Below are 20,599 nucleotides of genomic sequence, written 5' to 3' on the forward strand. Positions count from 1 at the left end.
TTTCTAATATCTATAACTCTTTGCTTAAAAAAAAAACCCATCACATAAGAGAATATATACTTTTCTTGATCTCTATAGTATACATACAGATTCTGATTCAACTTTCAATAATAAAATTCAATGAATTTGATTCCTTAATCATGAAAAATGCTTTCTACATTTATATGTCGCAGACACAACATATCACAAAGATGTATTTGACTTCATACTTGGTTATCACTCAGAATGAGAAGACTAACCAAAAAATATATATTCTCTGGGTCTTTGATTCTGTGACTAAACCATTAATACTGTAGAAAATATCAGGTAAGGGAAACAATGTGGTGCAGTGGAAAGAGTGCTATAGTCAAGATGATCTGAATTTAAATTCTAGTTATCACATTTTCTGCATGATCTGGAACAAGCCCTTTTAAAAATCTCTGGGCCTTAGTTTCCTCATCTATAAAATACTGAAAACAAAATACAAAAAAAAAATACAAAATACAAAACAGCTTCTAGTTTTTTTTTCCCAACTCTAACTCTATTATGAATAAAAATAACATCTGTGTCTAATGTGGTTTGAGGACCAAATGTTGTTGTAGACACCAGATGATAGTAGACATCAAAAATTGGAGTTCAGTTATGTGAAGAATTCACAATGGCCATTCTCTTTGGCAAAAGGTAGGTTTATTTAGGGAAATGGTATGGACAAAATGAAGGGATATAATAGACACTAGGAATGGGAAATATGAAACAGAGTTGGAAGAGTATATGAAAGACAAGTTCCTCAGTGGAACTCACAATTTCCCAGAAGAAAGGGAGCATCCCATGAGTTTGGGGCACCTTCTTAGCTGGCAGGCTAAGTCCTGAAAGGGACTTAGCTCATTAAAAGAGTTAGGGTGTAAAGAGGAAAAGTAGGGTTGGGAAGCATGGGAAGATATCAGATGGCTTGGGGTGGGGGGGAGGGAGGGAGGAGGAGAAAGGGGAAGAAAAGAAGCCATGAAGCAGAGTGCTATGGTAGACTGACCCAAAGAAAAGCAGCAGCTCTGGGTCAGACCATAAGTAGATTTTATAGGAAAAATTTAATGTCAGACACATAATTGGGATTTTTTTAAAAGGACATGGCAAAATGAGACTGCTTGAGACCTCTATAGAGGGTGGGCCTCAGAGTTTTCACATAACTTGGATTTTAGACTGGACAACATCCCCAAAGAGTGAGACTATGGAGCTAAACTGATCACTATCAGTGCTTTCTCTCTGCTTGCCTCAGGAATCAATTTTTTAATTTCTCTCTCCACAACACACCACTCAGGATCTCATCATGCCTAGAGAAAAATGCCATATTTACCTTCATTTTAAAAGAACTGATGTCACACAAAGTTCATCAAATTATTGAGCCTGGGTAAAGAATTATCTATGTGTATCTTACTTAAAAAAAAAAAAAACTATTTTTATTTTATTCACCAAGTTCTACTGAACAAAATACACTACCCTCAAGACAGATTTTGGAGGATATCATATAGGGCAATTAGAATGCTTGGCTGGGAATAAAGAGAAACTATAAAGGCACAATCAGTCCCTTCTAGCTCTGACATTTTCTAGTTCAATGAGGCAACACATGATTGGATTGCAGGGGGTGGGGAAGAGGGAGGAGTTAGAAATTATTTTCAAGTTCTGTCTGGGTAGGAAGAGCCTGGTAGAATAATGTGAAGTGCCTAATGGACTTAAGTCAAGACACCTGGATTTGAATTACAGTTCCAGTACTTACTAGTGTTGGATCTTGGGTAAGTCAATTAACTTTTCTGATTGTCTATTTCTTTTTTTTTTTTTTTTAATAATGTTTTATTTGTCCAAATACACGTAAAGATTGTTTTTAACATTCATTTTTGTGAAATTTTGTGTTCCAAATTTTTCTCCTTTCCTCTCTTATCTCCCCCACTCCCCCAAATAGCAAGCAATCTCATAGAGGTTAAATATGTGCAATTCTTTTAAACATTTCCATATTTGTCATATTGTGCAAGAAATGACTTCTAATTTCTTAATCTCTAAAATGGGGAGTGATAATACTCGGAAAGTATTTTATTCATTTCTAAGTGCTATATACAAATGAATTTTAACAGTAAAAGTCCTACGGAGTTAAGATAAAATTTTGAATTCAGTTTTATCTGTCTATTTAAGCTAATTGGGGAAATCCAGAGAATTATTCAGAGAGCTGATGGTTGGAGCTAGGGAAGCAGGTGATATTTTGAAGGGAAAGTGTATTAGAAATAGAAGAATTTTGATGAATGCTCACTTTGTGTTTGCAATGGTGGTGGTGGAAGGAAGTAAAGAGAAGAATGCAATTAGAGAAATATTGTTACAAATATGAGAATGCAATCATCGAAGGAAAGATGAAGGATGAGTATCTTTTTCAATGAAAAAGTCTTTCCAATTTTCAAAAAGCTCTTCCGTAAAATTTACCCCAGACTACTGATTTGCATCTTTCATCTACGCATTTAGCATATTTATGGCGTTTCCCGGTTCTCCAGTTATTATTCTACCAACTTTGTAGACAATCTTGTTCAGTATTTTTCATGATTCATTAATCTAAATCTGCATGCTATGGATGGGATCAGGCTCCCTAGTCTGAATTCAAATTTTGCCCTCTTACAACGTGCCAGGTAAGCTGGTGGGCGAAGGCAGGACACGTATATTTGATACGTATGGGCTCAGTTTGCTTTGCTATGTCTTCTCCCCTCCCCCCCCCCCCCCCCCGCAATCTCTTAACTCGGCATAATCCCTATATTTCCGTTGCAGAGGGGCAAGTTAATACCGTCCTACTGCCAGCTCCACCTCTGGTACCAGCACCCACAAGCCTTCTGGTGATCCCCACCCTCCGTATTGCCAGGAAGGCGTCCCATCCCCGGTTAGGCACTAGGGCTGCGCTTTTAAACTAGCAACTAGTTTCTCGGGAGTTAATCGGCCAGAGAAAATAAAGCACAGGGGCAATGGGAGGAGTACAGATGGAGGCAGTTTGCCCCGTAGGACTCAAAAGAAAGGGTTCCAGCTGGCTTGTTTTTACCTAGTCCGGGTAGCTCTCCCCAAAAAAACTTGACTCAGAGTTATACATTCACGACTCTCTCGCTGGACCCATCTTCCCCTCCTTTCCCTCCCTCCCCCCCGGGCTACACACTGCGCAGACGCTGGAGATGTGCGCGCTCTGCCGCGGCGGATGCTCTCTGGGAACTGTAGTTCATCGTCTGGAAGGAGGCTCCTTCGCCAAGCCGAGCGCCTCGAATTCTCGAATACTACAGCTCCCGGCATCCTCCGCGCAATGGCACAGAGCGTCGTGACTTTGACGGCCTCCGCCGTGTGTCCAAAGGGAGGAAAGGCTACCGGGGAAGCCGGCAGCGGCGGGAGGAGGGGATGCGCTTGCGCGTTGCCCGGCTGGCCCCGTTCCGTCCCAGTCATTGTAAACAGGCGGCGGCGTAGAAAAGCTTGGGTGGGGTGGTGATGGAGCGCCTGGGGCTTGCCCGGGGCGCGGCAGAGGAGGCGGAGGCGGCGGCGTGAGCTCGAGCGCAAAGCGGCGACGAAGGCGGCAGCTAGAAGAGGTCGGTCGCACAGCGGCTGGGGCAGGTCAGTCGCGTGCCTGGGAATCGCCGCTGTTGACCCTCTCGCGTTCTGCAGGGAGGTTTCCCCCATCTCTTCAGGGGGGGGCTGCTCCCCTTCTCTTCCCGGCCTCCACGCCACGTGAGGGTCTAATACTTCCGTCTCCTTGCCTGTCAGGTGCCGCCCCCCTCAATTCCCCCCCACCCCCGACCTCGGGGATTGGGGGAGGAGGCGTGGTTTTGGGGAAAGGGGAGTCAGACCCTCGTCCCTGCTCCCCATTTACCTCGGGACAGTTCCCCTGTCCCCTTAATTCTTCTACGTCCTCTGGCTATGTTTGTGGTTGGGTGTCTGGCAGGTCAGGAGGTCAGGCTCCTTCCTCCCACCTTGGGTGCCAGGGATCCTCACAGGCCTCTTCTCAAGTCGGCCTTTAAAAACAAAAACCAAAAAACCTTGTTCTGTAGACGTGAATGTCCACGTACGGGATCAAGAAAAGGCTTTGGAGGTCTTCCTTGCTGGGAGAGAAGCCCATTTGACTGGAAATAATAGGGTTTAGGCTTAAAACAGTGCTTGTGGCCCTTGAAATTAACCTTCAAGACGTAAAAAGACGACAGAATTCTGGATTTATAGCTGGTATTGCCCTTGGAATTCAGATTCTTTTTTGGACACTTATTTGCGTGCAAGTCACTTAACTTCTTCGAGCCTCAGTTTCCTCACCTGTAAAAAGGGTTTAAAAAAAAAAAAAAAAACCCACTATCTCCGAGAATTTTTACGAGTTGCGATTTTTAAAAATCTAGGAAATGTTAACTAGTAGGAGGGATTCCTGGTAGGGTCATTTTACCCAGAGTGAGGGTTTATGTATTTGTAAGGGAAAAAACGCATCTTTTATTTCACTTGTCTCTAGCTGAAATTTGTAATTTTAGTAGGATTCATAGACTTCACCAGTCTCTCAAAGGGGATCCATGAAACAAAAAAAGATAGTCTGATTCTCTGCACTTTGTGTAATGCTAAGTGGTTAAATAAGTGGCAAGATTTGAATCCTAGTTCTCAGAATCTACATTCAGCACTTTTTTTCTCCAGCTGGTTTTTACCGGTTTTCCTTTTTGCCTGGAATGCACGTTTTCTCCTCATGGTTTACCTGGCTAACCCCAAATCTCGCTAAGATCTAAGATCTCACCTGCTAGCATTTCCCGATTGCTCATTAAAGTTTCCCTAACCCATTAGATCATCTCAAATTTATCCTATCCCATTTGTCCATATTTGTTAGAGTGTTGTCCCCCATATTAGGTTGTTAGTTCCTTGAAAGAAAAAACTTTTTCTTTTCTTTCTTTCTTTCTCTCCAAGGCCTGTGCTCTTTTCACTGTGCCATTTTATTTAGTTCTCCATTCTTTTTCTTGATTTTCTTTCTTTCTTTTTCTTTCTTCCTTCCTTTTCCTTTTCCAGCTTTTAGCACAGTACCAGGTACACAGTAGGCCCTTAATAAGTGCTAGTTAACTTGACTTCCTCTTTTCAGTATTAAGGCACTTTTGAACTCACATTTCAGATTCTTTTATAAAACACCTTTTGGTGGGGTGGGGGTGGAAGGGATGGTACTGTAGTGACTTGCCTAGAGTCACATAGCTAGTAAGGTCTGAGAGTGGATTTGAACTCAGGTGCTCCATCCACTGCTTCACCTAGCTGTCCCTATGCTAAAACACTTCTAACTTGATGTCATTTTTTAAAAATCTATGTAGTCTGAGAATTAAAATAATCATATATTTTAACATGTATAACATATTGGATTACTTGCCATCTGGGGAGGGAATGGGGGGAAGGAAGGGAAAATTCGGAGCATAAGGCTTATACAAGGATCAATGTTCAAAAATTATCCATGCATATGTTTTAAAAATAACAAGCTTTAATTAAAAAATAAAAATCTAAAGAAAAATTAATAAACGAACTAGGCCTTATTTTTAAAGTCAACAAAAAGAGAGAAAATAATTGTAGAATGAAAATGAAATATTCAATGCGTCTGCCTTTATCTGAAACAACTAGGGTTTTGAGATCTGAAATTCACCTTTTTAAAGCATCTCTACAATAATTTAGTTTTGTAAAATTAAATTTAGTGAAACAAATCTTGCAAGAACACAAACTAATACTGTTCTTAGGTGTAGCAAACTCTTAACTCAATAGTAAAAGTTTTCCAGAGTACTCATTTGAACAGTGAGCTAACTTACCATTTATCACTTTCAGTTTAATTGAATTTTGTGTTCTGTGAAGTGTGGTAGTGCTGCTAACTTATTTTGAATAACGTACAAAATAAGGTAAAGTAATTAAGGTCAGTTTGGTACTTGACCTATCAACACTCATAATTATGTATAATTCATTTATAACATACTATATCATGAGTGTGGTTATTACCAAATAAGTGCCATGCATAGTAGATGTTACAGGAGTAGTTAGGTGAGATTACTTTGGTTGAAGAAATCTTCATGATAAGATAGAGGCTTTTTATGTATTGAAAAGAAGAGACATTTTTTTCATGTACTCTTATTTTTGAAGACTTTGTAGTCCTTTTCAGCTTATGTTAACACCTACCTTCTAGAGTTGTTATGCACACTGCTTGACAAATAATAGGTACTATACAAGTTGAAATTTTTTTATTTTTTCCTGTGAAAATTTACCTGCCTTTTTTTCCACTTAATTGCCTTGTCTATTCTTTTCTGTTCTTATTTCATTTTTTAAGAGCAGCAACTAGAACTTCAAATAGTATTCTATGGAGACTGAATGCAAATCAACACATGTTCAGTTTTTTCTTTTTCTTCTGTTTTTTTCCCTCTTGCCATTTTTCCCTTTTGATTTTTCTCCTCAATATGATTCATAAAGAAATGTGCATTTAAAAAATTAAATGTGTAACTAGAAAAAATAGTATTGTAGGTTAAATCAATATCTAAACTGGTGGGTTCACCAACACCTTTTAACAACTTAAGACTCTTGAGGAGAGTCTGTCTCCAAGGTTTAAGTGACTTGTCAAGGATCACACCTAACCTGTGTTCAGGTTCGACTTCACTATATCATACTGCCTCTTCCATTTAATCAAAGTTTTTTATAATGATAATAAAAGTATTATGAATAAAAGCAACAGCATGATCTTAATATGAATGATAATGTTATCTAACCTAAAATATTTGTACTTTCGGTCTGTGCTCTAGAGGAAACACATGGTAGAGCTGAAATGGAACCTTCCCCTTGTTAGAGGAGTTTTTTCACCTGGTAATTTCATACCAGACAAATCACAAATCTTGTTTTTATTCTTTTCCTTAGTTGAAAAGTATTCTCCATTATGGTACAGTAGAGATTAACAGCTATTCTCCCATTTAGAGACTTGCTAGAGTATTTTTTGAAAGAAGTCATACTAATTAGAAATTTGGACATAGAGTGTGCATATGGTGTATTATAGCAGATATTTAAAAGATTGCATATAGCATGTTCACATGAGGAAATTCATATACATGTACATATATTTGGACATTTACATATGCATGTAAAAATCAAGAGCTCTGCTGAAAAGCTACCAGTTTATTATCCCTAATTCTGCATGAGTTCCAGGAATATTGAAAGAGTTATAACTTTTTGAAAAAAGTTTTCTTTTTATGCCTTTTACATAAATAATAAAGGTTTATATAGAATTGAATATATAATATCATAGTTTCCCTTTCATTGTCGTCTTTATCCTTAGGACTTAGCATTGCTTAGTTTACAGTGAGTGCCTAATAAATGATTACTGATTGATAAAATTTTTAAAAATTCTTGGGTTAATATCTTTGGATCTTAATGTACACTACCTTGCTGTAAATATACTTTGTGTTTTGAATTGTTCTTGTTGTAGTTATAGAGCATTTTTGTTTGAGATGAATATCAATCCCAGCACAGTATAATGTGAATATCTAGGAATTTCTTTAAAAACGAAGTCTGTAAATCAACATTTGCCTATTGATAGACTTCTAAACTAAATCATAGTTATGGCAGGCTTGATTTATCTCTTAACCATAACTTAAGAAATGGTAATGTTTGGGCTTTACACATTTTTAGAGATTCTTGTCCTTTTACTTAAATTGAGTACTTGTATATAAATAAAAAAACAAACAAATTATGCATCCTTGTCATTGATTAAAAAAAAAAAATCAAAATGGCATCTTAGGTTTCAACTTAGACCCAGTAAATTGGCAAATTTGAAAAAAGAGAGGAATATTCTAGTATGTGTATCTGTCTATTGTAAAGCCTGGCACACTAATGAATCATTGGTAGAGCTGTGAATTACTACGTACACCAGTCTGGAAAACAGTTTAGAATTATGCAGATAAAATGACTAAAATGTCTTTCCCTTTTGACTCAAATGCTTTCTGCTACAAGGTATATACTCCAAATTGCCATTGATAAATGGCAAAAAAAAAAAAAAAAGTATATATAACATCACTTTTTGTGGTAATAAGAAACTGGACACAGAGTAGATACCTATCATTTGAGATATGGCTAAACAAATGATGACACCTAAATGTAATAGAATATTAACTGTTAATATAAGAAATGACTAATATGATCAACATAGAGAAACAAAGATTGACTTATGTGCAGAACAAAGTTGATAAGACTCAGAAAAAAACAATACACAATGACAGCATGTAAATAGAAAGGATCACCACCACAGAACAATGGAAAATGAATGTAGCAATGTTAAGAAGAACAAACTGGGCCTCAAAGAAGAAAAAAGAATAGCTTTCCCTTTACCCTTTGCAGAGATAGTTGTGGGGGTTGGGAATGCACTGGTGTGCAACATCCAAAGGAATGTCAGAGTTTTTCAATATAATGATTAGTTTTGCTGGATTTTTCTTCCTTTTTTTCATTTTAAACAAACCAGTTATAATATAGAATTGTTTTTATATTTTAACATGTACAACATATTGGATTGCTTGCCATCTAGGGAAAGGGAGAGTGGAGTGGGGGGAAAGAAGGGGAAATCTGAAACAAAAGGCTATGCAAGGGTCAATGTTGAAAAATAATGTGTGCATATATTTTGAAAATTAAAAGCTTTAAAAAAAAAAAAAAGAATTATTTTAAGGGTAGGAATCTCTTGTGGGAGAGTAAGCCTTACAGAAGATAATAAAAATCTATTTTAAAAAAATTCTGCGTGTCTAGACCACACTATTATATAGCAAAATCATTTTTATAAACTCTTTTTTAGTTGGTCACCTTGAATTAAGTTGAGTGATCTTTGAGACTCTGCTCTAGCCTTTGAATCCTGATATTGTCAACTGCTTTTTGTAACATTGCTCTAAAGTGGTTTTTTTTTGTTTTTTTTTTTTTTTTTTTTAAAGAAATTCTGGACTAGAATTAGTACGAGTGTTTCTACATTAAAAGTAGAATAGAAACAGCATCATACTTGAAACTTAAGTCTATTATTCATAGTTCTTCCTTAAAATATATAATAAATTGAACATGATACTTTCAGAGTTTTTTTGCTTGTCAATGCATACCATTGTTTAGTTGCATCATGTTTCTGTGGATCCAGTTAATAAGAGGTGCCATCCTTGGCCCTCTTTGATTTGATTTGAAAAAAATCTAACAAATTGAAAAAAGGGGTAACTCTGAGTTAATTTTTTTAAATTACATTTTACATTAATTCAATCATGAATAATTCATGTAGGGACTGTTTTTATATCTCCAGTATGCACTGACTGGTACAAGAACCCCTTAACAAAATCCTTGTTTATTGATGATTTAATAGTTTTAGTGGGCACTGACATGGAAGCCAAAAATATTAATGTGTTACCTTAGTTATTCATCACACATATGAAGTATTGTGTTCAGTTCTGATTACCAGGTTTTAAGAATGATCTTGATAAGTTGGGTAACATCTAGAGGAAGGTCCAGGATGAAGCAGAGAATATTTGAAAGAACCTGAACTTAGCCTGGAAAGAAAAAACTTGGGCATGGCAGCAGGAGAATATTCTTTTTTCTACAAATCTTCAAGTATTAAATTTTTGTCATTGATCTCGAAGACAAACAGGGGCAATGTTTTCATGATTCTGTTCACCTCATTTTGCATTAATTTATACTTGTCTTCTCAGATTTCTTTGAAATTGTCTTTCATAATTTTTAAATCAGCAGCAAACTTTGCATAGCATTCATCTGTAAGGAAACATTTCTCAACTGAGCTATTTCAAAATTGAAATCTCTTAAGTAGTTTTCCTTCTGTTATAGATCTTTGAAGGCTCGATAAATACTTATTGGGGAGTTTGTAATGGAGATTTTATGTCAGGTATAATACTAGATGGCCTTTCCAAATTTGAGGGGAGAAAGAAGAATTAAGTAATGACACTAAGGTTGTGAAAGTGAGCGAGAGAAGCCGATTGTTAGTGCCACAGACAGAAATCATTAAGATATAAGAATGAGCAGGCTTGGGAAAGTTTTGAATATTTTAATTTTGAGGTACTGGAATTGTAAGATTAATTGGAATGAAGAACTCCAGGAAATGAGTATGAACCATAACATAGCAATTCCACTTTCCTCTGTTTTTGTCCACTTGCATTTTTGATTTCCTTTTCAGGTTAATTTTACCTTATTTCTCAGTCCATTTTTTCTTGTGCAGCAAAATAACTGTATGGATATGTATACATATATTGTATTTAACATATACTTTAGCATATTTAACATATATTGGTCTACCTCCTGCCATCTAGGAGAGGGGGTAGGGGGAAAGGGGCGAAAGAGGGGAAAAGTTGGAACAGAAGGTTTTGTAAGGGTCAGTGCTGAAAAATTACCCATGCATACATCTTGTAAATAAAAAGCTATAATACAAAAAAAAAATAATTTTTAAAAAAAGATTAATTAGAATGGAAGCTTTTGCACTTTCTGTTTCTGCTTTTGACCAAAGCCACAAACAATTGTACCAGCTTATTACTGTATCTGGAATATTGTAAACAGGTAATAAATGTTTGTTTATTGATTGACTGATGAAGCATTAGAGAAGGAACCATGCAGAGATGTGGGTCTAGAATTTTAAAAATTCAGAACTAAATATTTGAGATTTAGAAGTTTGCTGCATGGGATAGTTGAAGACCTCAAGCTATTGTGTTTCCCTTTATAGTTAGACTTATTTAAAAAAAAAAAAAAACATGTTATCCAGTATTCTTGTCTCTTCCCAGCCCATTAACTCTGATGACTGGTCAGTTGCTAAGTTTTGTGAATCCTTGCTCCACAGTATATCTCTTAAGTTCATTGCTTTTTGTCTGTTTCACTTACTCTTTACCTTTTGGTTCAAGTCTTTCATTATCTCTTGCCTGGATAATTATAGCTTATTAATGTATTTCCTTCCCTCTAGTCTCCTATTTCTAATCTTTTCTGCCATATCAATAGTCCCAAATCACAGATCTGATCATATTACTCCTTTGCTCAAGAAGCTTTAGTGCAGGGGTTCTTGATCTATTTTTGTGCTGTGTACTCCTTTGACAATTGGATGAAGCCTGTGGACCCTGTCTCAGAGTAGTACTTTTAAATGCATAAAATTTTAAAAAGACCAAAAAAAAATTGGATTATAAAGGAAACTAAAACTTCATTTTAACTTTGGCTTCACCTGGCTCTGTATAATCTGTTATAGACAAACTGGCTTGTCTCTTTCCTGTATACGACAGTGCATGCCCAGTCTCTCTACTAGGAAGTAGGAGGGTTTGGAGGGACTGGTAGTGCCTCCTGTACTTGAAATGCACTTTTTCCCACTACCATCTCTTAATATCTCCATTTTTACATTAAATCTGAGTTCAGTTATCATTTTGTACAAGATTATTCTGATTTCTTCTCTCCATGTTGCCCTAGTTGATAATGCTCTTTCCTTAGAAAATTTCTGTGTATAGTTATAAGAACTTATGAAGACTTTACAATTTCCATAGGAAATTGAATTTGAAAGATGTAAAGATTGTTTATTATAATCTGAAAGATATAGAGGTTATAATGAACCAACTGTAATTATTGTTTGCTACTCATAAGAAAGCATTTGGTCCATATTGTTGGAAAAATGCATATCAACAAGATTTCAGAAACATTTGAGTATTTGGGGCTTAATGAAGTTGCGCTACTCATTCCCACTGAGTATCTCTACCTTCATTCCAGATGTTAATACACACACACACACACACACACACATACACACATATGTATGCATGATTCCTGATTTTTAGTGTATTGCATTGAAATAATCAGTGTGTCCTAGGTGCAATAAACATCATCCTGAACTCCAGTTTTTAATCAACTCAAACAAAATGATTAATCAGTTAATAAATATTTACTAAGTTCTTACTATATGTGGCAGGTACTGTGCTAAGTAATGGGGATACAAAAATGACAAAAACATAAAAACATTCTCTGTCCTAAAGGAGCTCACATGCGAACTATAGAAAATATCTTTCAAAAATGCATATTCAAGAAAGATGGCCTTCTGAAATACCCACTTGTTAAACAACTCAGGTGAACTAGTACTAGACTACCTTGGTAGGTTTCTTTTTGTTGCAAATGAGAGTTCAGCACAGCTATTTCTCTGTAATTAATTTTTGATCCTCAATTTCATTACATGTTGAAAATAAAATCACCAAGAGAACAGATGCATTAATTCTTAGGAAAATCACAAACTAACCCATCATGAATAATAGGAGCCTGATAAATGGTGTTTGGAGGTCCATGTTGTCATATCTTTTCCTTCTATTTTTCTCTCCCATGTATATATAATATACCCAATGTATGGTGGAATTGTGAACCTTCCTTGTTTTCCTTTGATATTGCTGGGTTACCAGTGGGCCACTTCAGCTGTTCTTTGGTTCTTATTGTCTCCAATATGTGACTAACACGTCTTTTTTGAAGTTCTTGTAAGCTTAGAAATTTCTTTCTTAGCTCTCATTATTTCAGGTTTCCTTCCTATTTATTACATATTATAAATTTATCACAACCATTATACTTGTCTCCAGTGCCTTCTGTAGTATTCAGTTTTGATCCTTTGGAGAATGTGGTATCATATGCCTTGAAGTCATATGACAACTCAAGTAGTAAATATTGTTTTTTTAAACAGATGAGTCTTTGTTTCTGGGGAGAAATTTAGAATTGTTAAAGGAGTTTTATCGTTTCTGAAGAGCCATCCAATCCATTCATTTTCTTTTGTTAAATTTTGAGCCTAACTCATCCAAATTTAGTGTCTGTCTTTAAAAGACTCCACTGCTCCGTGGGGAATTGACGGCTTTTAAAGGGATTTTAAAGCCCTTTATAATCTGCCCTCTTCCCATCTTTCCAGTCTTCTAATACTTATTCTCCTCTACACACTCTAATTCATTGACTGGCTTCCTGGTTGTCCCCATTAACTAGACACTTTTATCTTTTGGCTTGAGGCATTTTCACTGACTGTCCCCCATTCTTGTAATGCACTCTTCTCTGCACCACTCCACTGATCTCCCTGGCTTCTTTTTAAGTCCGAATGTTCTACAGGAAGCTTTCCTCAATCTCTCTTAATTATCTTCTCTCTGTTAATTTTTTTCCCTATTAATCCTGTGTGTAGCTTGCTTTGTATTTTTTACATGTTGTCTTTCCTTTAGATTTAAAAATTTTTGAGGGCAGACTCTTTGTATCCTCAGTGCTTAGCATGACTGGTATATGGTAGGAACATTACAAGTGTTTATTAGTTATTATTAGCTGATAGTAGGGAAAATCTTGGTTTGAGTCCCGTTGAAGACACTAGTAATTAATTAAATCTTGGGCAAAAACCTCAGTTTCCTCTCCGGTTAAAATGGTTGTAATAAAAGTATCTGTTGGACAGGGTTATTATAAAGATCAAATGAGATGACTGATTCTCCAATCAAACTAGAGCAGTTATTCTAAAAGTGTCTTATAGGGATTTGAGTCTCTGAACCTTTTAAGGCATCTGTGAGATAATATTTTCATAATAATACTAAGATTTTAATTTTAGATAAGGTAAGTATCAATAGTTATATAATCTACATAAGCAAAAAATCTTGGTATCCTTAATAATTTTTAAAAGTGTTTATTTTTGTTCAGTCATGTCCTCCTTTTACTTTTTCCTTCTTTAGCTCACTTTACAGATGAGAAAATTGAGACAAACAGGGTTAAGTAATTTGTCCAAGGTCACATAGCTACAAAGTGTCTGAGGTCAGATTTGAACTCAGGGAAGTGAGTCTTCCTTACCTCTTGCTAGACATTCTAGGTCCATCTAGCCGTTCGTTTTTTAGACTATAAGGAAGTCCTGAAACCCCAAAGTTTGACAACCATGAAACAATTTCACAAAGTTTTTTTTTTTTTTTAAACATTAACATTGAGCACATGTAACATTTAGAAAGGAGCATGTTAGTACCCAATTCCTGATAATCTGTCCTTTAGGCTAGTATTATCAAACTAAAAAAGAAATTTGACACTGCAGGCTGAATATTGACTTAGAAAACCACAAATTAATCTTAGCTATGTTGTGTTTTTATTTATTTTATTAAATGTTTCCCAGTTACACTTTAATCTAATTCCAGTATAATTGGGTTTTGACATCTTTGCTTTTGTCATTTCTATAAATTGCGCCTCTGCTGCACCTTTGATCCCCATTTTTTAACTCCATTGAAAAGGCAAGAATATTCAATATAGAGACAATATATGACTTTGCTCTATACTCATCTCCCTTTCTGCTATCAGGAAGGAATTCATTATGTTTTCCTAGAACATTATTTGTTTTTGAAGTTATTGTTTAGTTTCCTTTGAATAAACCTTTTTTTTTTTTTGAGTGAAGTTATAAGTGCCAAATGGCTGCTGCAAATAAATATGATAGAAATTCAGCAATGAGAAGAGATCACTGTGCATTGGGATATTTAGACAAAACTTCAGAAAACCAGGTAGAAACTTGAGCTGGCTTTTCTGGGGTGTGTGGGATCTAGATAAGAATTAGAGCATTGCAGTAAGCTGAGGAATGCAGTTTAGTAATAAGTAGACAGGTTTGACCTGAAACACAGGATTTATTTGTACAGAGAAGTAGTGAAAGATAAACATGGATATGTTTAAAATTAGGTTGGAGAAAGTCTTGAGTACCAGGTTGAGGCATTGTTCTTTCTGCAAGGGGAAGTCATAAAAGTTTTTGGAGAAGGAAATGATCTGCTGAAAATGATGTTTGGGGAAGATTAATTTCTTTGAAATATATACAGTTACTTGGAGGGGGAGAAAAAGAGATTAGGCTGGGAAACCAGTTAGGCTATTACCCAAGTCCATTGTGAATTAGGGTGAGTGACTATTCGAATGCAAACAAGAGGTTACCTGTGATAACCCTGAAAAAAGGAAGAATTACTTGCTGGGTAAATGGGATGTGTGAAAGGTTAATAACCAGACATTACACTTTTATAAAAAGCCTTGATATTATCATGGTTAAGTTCACTCTGGATCACCTGATCTTTCCAGCATTTTTCCCCATTGTACTTGCATTTATACATTCTATATTCCTGCCATACTGTCCTCTTGGTTTCCCATCTTATCTTGCCTTTTCTTGACTGTGCATTTGTTCAGCTTAACTTCTAGTACTAGAATTCTTCTCTTCAAATACAGTTCTTTTCCTTTAGGTCTTTTCTGATACCATTTCCAATTTAAAGGGATCTTACTATTTTTTATTGTTTATTTATTTATTTATTTTTATTTTATAATAACTTTTTATTGCCAGAACCCATGCCAGGGTAATTTTTTACAACATTAACCCTTGCACTCACTTTTGTTCCGATTTTTCCCCTCTCCCTCCACCCCCTCCCCCAGATGGCAAGCAGACCTATATGTGTTAAATATGTTGCAGTATATCCTAGATACAATATATATATGCAGAACCGAACAGTTCTCTTGTTGCACAGGGAGAATTGAATTAGGAAGGTAAAAATAACTCGGGAAGAAAAACAAAAATGCAAATATTTTACGTTCATTTCCCAGTGTTCTTTCTTTGGGTGTAGCTGCTTCTGTCCATCATTGATCAATTGAAACTGAGTTAGATCTCTTTGTTGAAGAAATCCACTTCCATCAGAATACATCCTCGTACAGTATCATTGTTGAAGTATATAATGATCTCCTGGTTCTGCTCATTTCACTTAGCATCAGTTCATGTAAGTCTCATCAGTCCTCTCTGTATTCATCCTGCTGGTCATTTCTTAAGAACAATAATATTCCATAACGTTCGTATACCACAATTTACTCAATCATTCTCCAATTGATGGGCATCCATTCATTTTCCAGTTTCTAGCCACTACAAACAGGGCTGCCATAAACATTTTGGCACAGACAGGTCCCTTTCCCTTCTTTAGTAGCTCTTTTAGTAGCCCAGTAGAAACACTGATGGATCAAAGGGTATGCACAATTTGATAATTTTTTGAGCATAGTTCCAAATAGCTCAATGATGTATCAGTGTCCATTTTCCCACATCCCCTCCAACATTCCGCATTATCTTTCCCTGTCATTCTAGCCAATCTGACCGATGTGTAGTGGTATCTCAGAGTTGTCTTAATTTGCATTTCTCTGATTAATAATGATTTGGAGCATATTTTCATATGGCTATAAAGTTTTAATTTCTTCATCTGAGAATTGTCTGTTCATATCCTTTGACCATTTATCAATTGGAGAATGGCTTGATTTCTTATAAATTAGAGTCAATTCTCTCTATATTTTGGAAATGAGGCCTTTACTTTGATTGTAAAAATGTTTTCCCAGTTTATTGTTTCCCTTCTAATCTCGTCTGCATTAGTTTTGTTTGTACAAAAACTTTTCAATTTGATATAATCAAAATTTTCTATTTTGTGGTCAATAGTGCTCTCTAGTTCTTCTTTGGTCATAAATTCCTTCCTCTTCCACAGGTCTGAGAGGTAAACTATCCTATGCTCTTCCAATTTATTTATAATCTCATTCTTTATGCCTAGGTCATGAACCCATTTTGACCTTATCTTGATGTATGGTGTTAAGTGTGGGTCAATGCCTAGTTTCTGCCATACTAATTTCCAATTTTCCCAGCAATTTTTGTCAAATAGTGCATTCTTATCCCAAAAACTGGGGTCTTTGGGTTTGTCAAACACTAGATCATTAAAGTTATTGGCTGTTTTGTCCTTTGAACCCAACCTGAATCAACTAGTCTATTTCTTAGCCAATACCAGATGGTTTTAGTAACTGTTGCTTTATAATATAATTTTAGATCTGGTACAGCTAGGCCACCTTCATTTGATTTTTTTTTTTTTTTCATTAATTCCCTTGAAATTCTTGACCTTTTGTTTTTCCATATGAACTTTGTTGTTATTTTTTCTAGGTCATCAAAATAGTTTTTTGGGAGTCTGATTGGTATAGTGCTAAATAAATAGATTAGTTTAGGTAGCATTGTCATCTTTATATTTGCTCACTCAATCCAAGAGCACTTAATATTTTTCCAGTTGGTTAGATCAGACTTAATTTGTGTGGAAAGTGTTTTGTAGTTTTGCTCATAAAGTTTTTGATTTTCCCTTGGCAGATAGATTCCTAAATATTTTATACAATCAGTAGTTACTTTAAATGGAAATGAAATAAATCCTTAAAAGAAAAGTGCCATAAATGTTGCAGTCAGAATCCAGAGCTTTCTTGTCCAAAATAAAACAAAAAAAAATTTTTTTTCAAAACACCCATAAAGCAGTTTAAGTACTAAGAAGTCACAGTCAGAATCCCAAAACCTGGTAACTTTTATTATAAATGAGAAAGCACCAGGGTATACAACAGGCAGTTAGGTAGCACAGCTGTTAAGAGTTTTTTTTATGGATTTAGGAAGATTGGCCTCACATGCTTACTAGTTGTATGACCCTGGAGAAGTCACTTAATCTGTCTGCCTCAGTTTCCTTAAACATAAAATGGGGATAATATTAACATCTCCTTCCCAAAGTAGTTGTAAAGACAAAATGAAGTTTTATGTATAAAACCCTCTGTAAATTTTTAAAGTATTATATATATAAATTTTTAGCTATGATTATTATTCTAGAGGCAAAAATATAGGCTTCCAATCACACAATGTTGAACTGAACTAGTTCAATTAACTTGTTTTTAAAGGACAAATAATTGCTTGAGCTGTCAAAAGTCACTCCTGTTTCTAAAGACAAAAGATCAGATACTTCTTGTTAAATTATCAAAATTTAGATACTCATACACTTGTGACCCCATCAGAGTTGTTATACACACTCACTGGTATAGGTCACAACCTCTCCATACCTACCAATCTAGTACCAATGGGAATAGTTCCCATTCGTAATTTCTCATAAATCTTCTACATTGTTTTTACATGTAACTGAGAAAAATTAAGTTTTTTAAAATATCTTTTACAGTGTAAAGTAAACCAAAACCAAAGTAATAGTAATAACAACCAACATACAATTTTTCCAAATACTTTCTCCACAATAACACTATGAGGTAGACAATACAAGAGTATTTGGAATGGAAATAAGTTCAGAAAGGTTAAGTAGCTCCAGAATCTCAGTCTGAGAGGCCTCAGAGATCATTTTATTCAACAATTATACAACAATGTCAAACAAAGTATGAGTTACTTAACCATTACTTGAAAACCTCAAGAGGAAGTAGATAGTGCCATGGCTAGAGTGCTAAAGCTGGAGTCAGAAAGACCTAAGGTTCGAATCCAGCCTCACATTCTTACCAGCTGAGTGATACTCAACCTCTACTCTAACTCAGCTACCTCATTTGTAAAATAAGGCACACAATATCATAGGGTTTTTGTGATGAAAACACTTTGCAAACCTTAAAAGTGCTATATAAACTTGAGTTTATGCTGCTTGCTGTTTTTCTAGCAGGAGTTATTGATTTTTTTGTCATGTTCCACTTTGGTAGTGTGGTAAAGGTTCCTTTCAAAATGTGTTTTAGATTAAAGGAATAAGAATAGGCAATGAGGAAACCAAATTATCACTCTTTGCTGATGATATGATGGTATACTTAGAGAACCCCAGAGACTCTACTAAAAAGTTATTTAAAACAATCCACCTTTAGCAAAGTTGCAGGATACAAAACAAACCCACATAAGTCATCAGCATTTTATATATCACTAACAAAACCCAACAGAGTTACAAAGAGAAATTCCATTTAAAGTAACTACTGATTGTATAAAACATATAGGAATCTTTCTGCCAAGGGAAAATCAGAAACTTTGTGAGCAAAACTACAAAACACTTTCCACACAAATTAAGTCTAATCTAACCAACTGGAAAAATATTAAAGGCTCTTGGATTGGGCGAGCAAATATAATAAAGATGACAATACTACCTAAACTAATCTATTTAGCACTATACCAATCAGACTCCCAAAAAACTATTTTGATGATTTAGAAAAAATAACAATAAAGTTCATATGGAAAAACTAGGCATTGACCCACACTTAACACCATACTTCAAGATAAGGTCAAAATGGGCTCATGACCTAGGCAAAAAGAATGAGATTATAAATAGTTTGGAAGAGCATAGGATAGTTTACCTCTCAGACCTGTGGAAGAGGAAGGAATTTATAACCAAAGAAGAACTGGAGAGCACTATTGACCACAAAATAGAAAATTTTGATTATATCAAATTGAAAAGTTTTTGTACAAACAAAACTAATGCAGACGAGATTAGAAGGGAAACAATAAACTGGGAAAACATTTTTACAATCAAAGGTTTTGATAAAGGCCTCATTTCCAAAATATAGAGAGAATTGACTCTAATTTATAAGAAATCAAGCCATTCTCCAATTGATAAATGGTCAAAGGATATGAACAGACAATTCTCAGATGAAGAAATTAAAACTATTTATAGCCATATGAAAATATGCTCCAGATCATTATTAATCAGAGAAGTGCAAATTAAGACAACTCTGAGATACCACTACACACCGGTCAGATTGGCTAGAATGACAGGGAAAGATGTGGAATGTTGGAGGGGATGTGGGAAAACAGGGACACTGATACATTGTTGGTGGAGTTGTGAACACATCCAGCCATTCTGGAGAATAATTTGGAACTATGCTCAAAAAGTTATCAAACTGCATACCCTTTGATCCAGCAATGTTTCTACTGGGCTCATACCCCAAAGAGATACTAAAGAAGGGAAAGGGACCTGTAGGTGCCAAAATGTTTGTGGCAGCCCTGTTTGTAGTAGCTAGAAGCTGGAAAAAGAATGGATGCCCATCAATTGGAGAATGGTTGAGTAAATTGTGGTATATGAATGTTATGGAATATTATTGTTCTGTAAGAAATGACCAGCAGGATGAATACAGAGAGGATTGGAAAGACTTACATGAACTGATGCTAAGTGAAATGAGCAGAACCAGGAGATCATGATATACCTCAGCAATGATACTGTATGAGGATGTATTCTGATGGAAGTGGATCTCTTCAATAAAGAGAGCTAATTCAGTTTTTTCCTTTTTCTTTTTTTTTTTTAATTTTATTTTATAATAACTTTTTATTGACAGAATCCATGCCAGGGTAATTTTTTTTTTTACAACATTATCCCTTGCACTCGCTTATGTTTCGATTTTTTTTCTCCTCCCTCCCTCCACCCTCCCCAAGATGGCAAGCAGTCCTATAAATGTTAAATATGTTGCAGTATATCCTAGATACAATATATGTTTGCAGAACCAAACAGTTCTCTTGTTGCACAGGGAGAATTGGATTCAGAAGGTAAAAATAACCCGGGAAGAAAAACAAAAATGCAAATAGTTCACATTCATTTCCCAGTGTTCTTTCTTTGGGTGTAGCTGCTTCTGTCCATCCTTGATCAATTGAAACTGAGTTAAATCTCTTTGTCAAAGAAATCCACTTCCATCAGAATGCATCCTCATACAATATCGTTGTTGAAGTGTATAATGATCTCCTGGTCTTGCTCATTTCACTTAGCATCAGTTCATGTAAGTCTCGCCAGTCCTCTCTGTATTCATCCTGCTGGTCATTTCTCACAGAACAATAATATTCCATAACATTCATATACCACAATTTACCCAGCCATTCTCC

The 20,599-nt window shown here is 35.6% G+C and overlaps 1 protein-coding gene across 1 annotated transcript in view; it reads left to right on the forward strand.

Annotated features, from left to right (window-relative positions):
• Positions 1 to 1,501: 1,501 nt before the first annotated feature.
• The window catches only part of RALBP1 (ralA binding protein 1), a 51,415-nt gene continuing 32,317 nt past the window's right edge, over positions 1,502 to 20,599 (forward strand). The window contains 1 exon segment of the mRNA XM_051970465.1: positions 1,502 to 1,763. The gene's annotated coding sequence lies outside the window, so the exon portion shown is untranslated.

This window comes from Antechinus flavipes, chromosome 1, assembly GCF_016432865.1.
Source record: "Antechinus flavipes isolate AdamAnt ecotype Samford, QLD, Australia chromosome 1, AdamAnt_v2, whole genome shotgun sequence".
Lineage (NCBI taxonomy): Eukaryota > Metazoa > Chordata > Mammalia > Dasyuromorphia > Dasyuridae > Antechinus > Antechinus flavipes.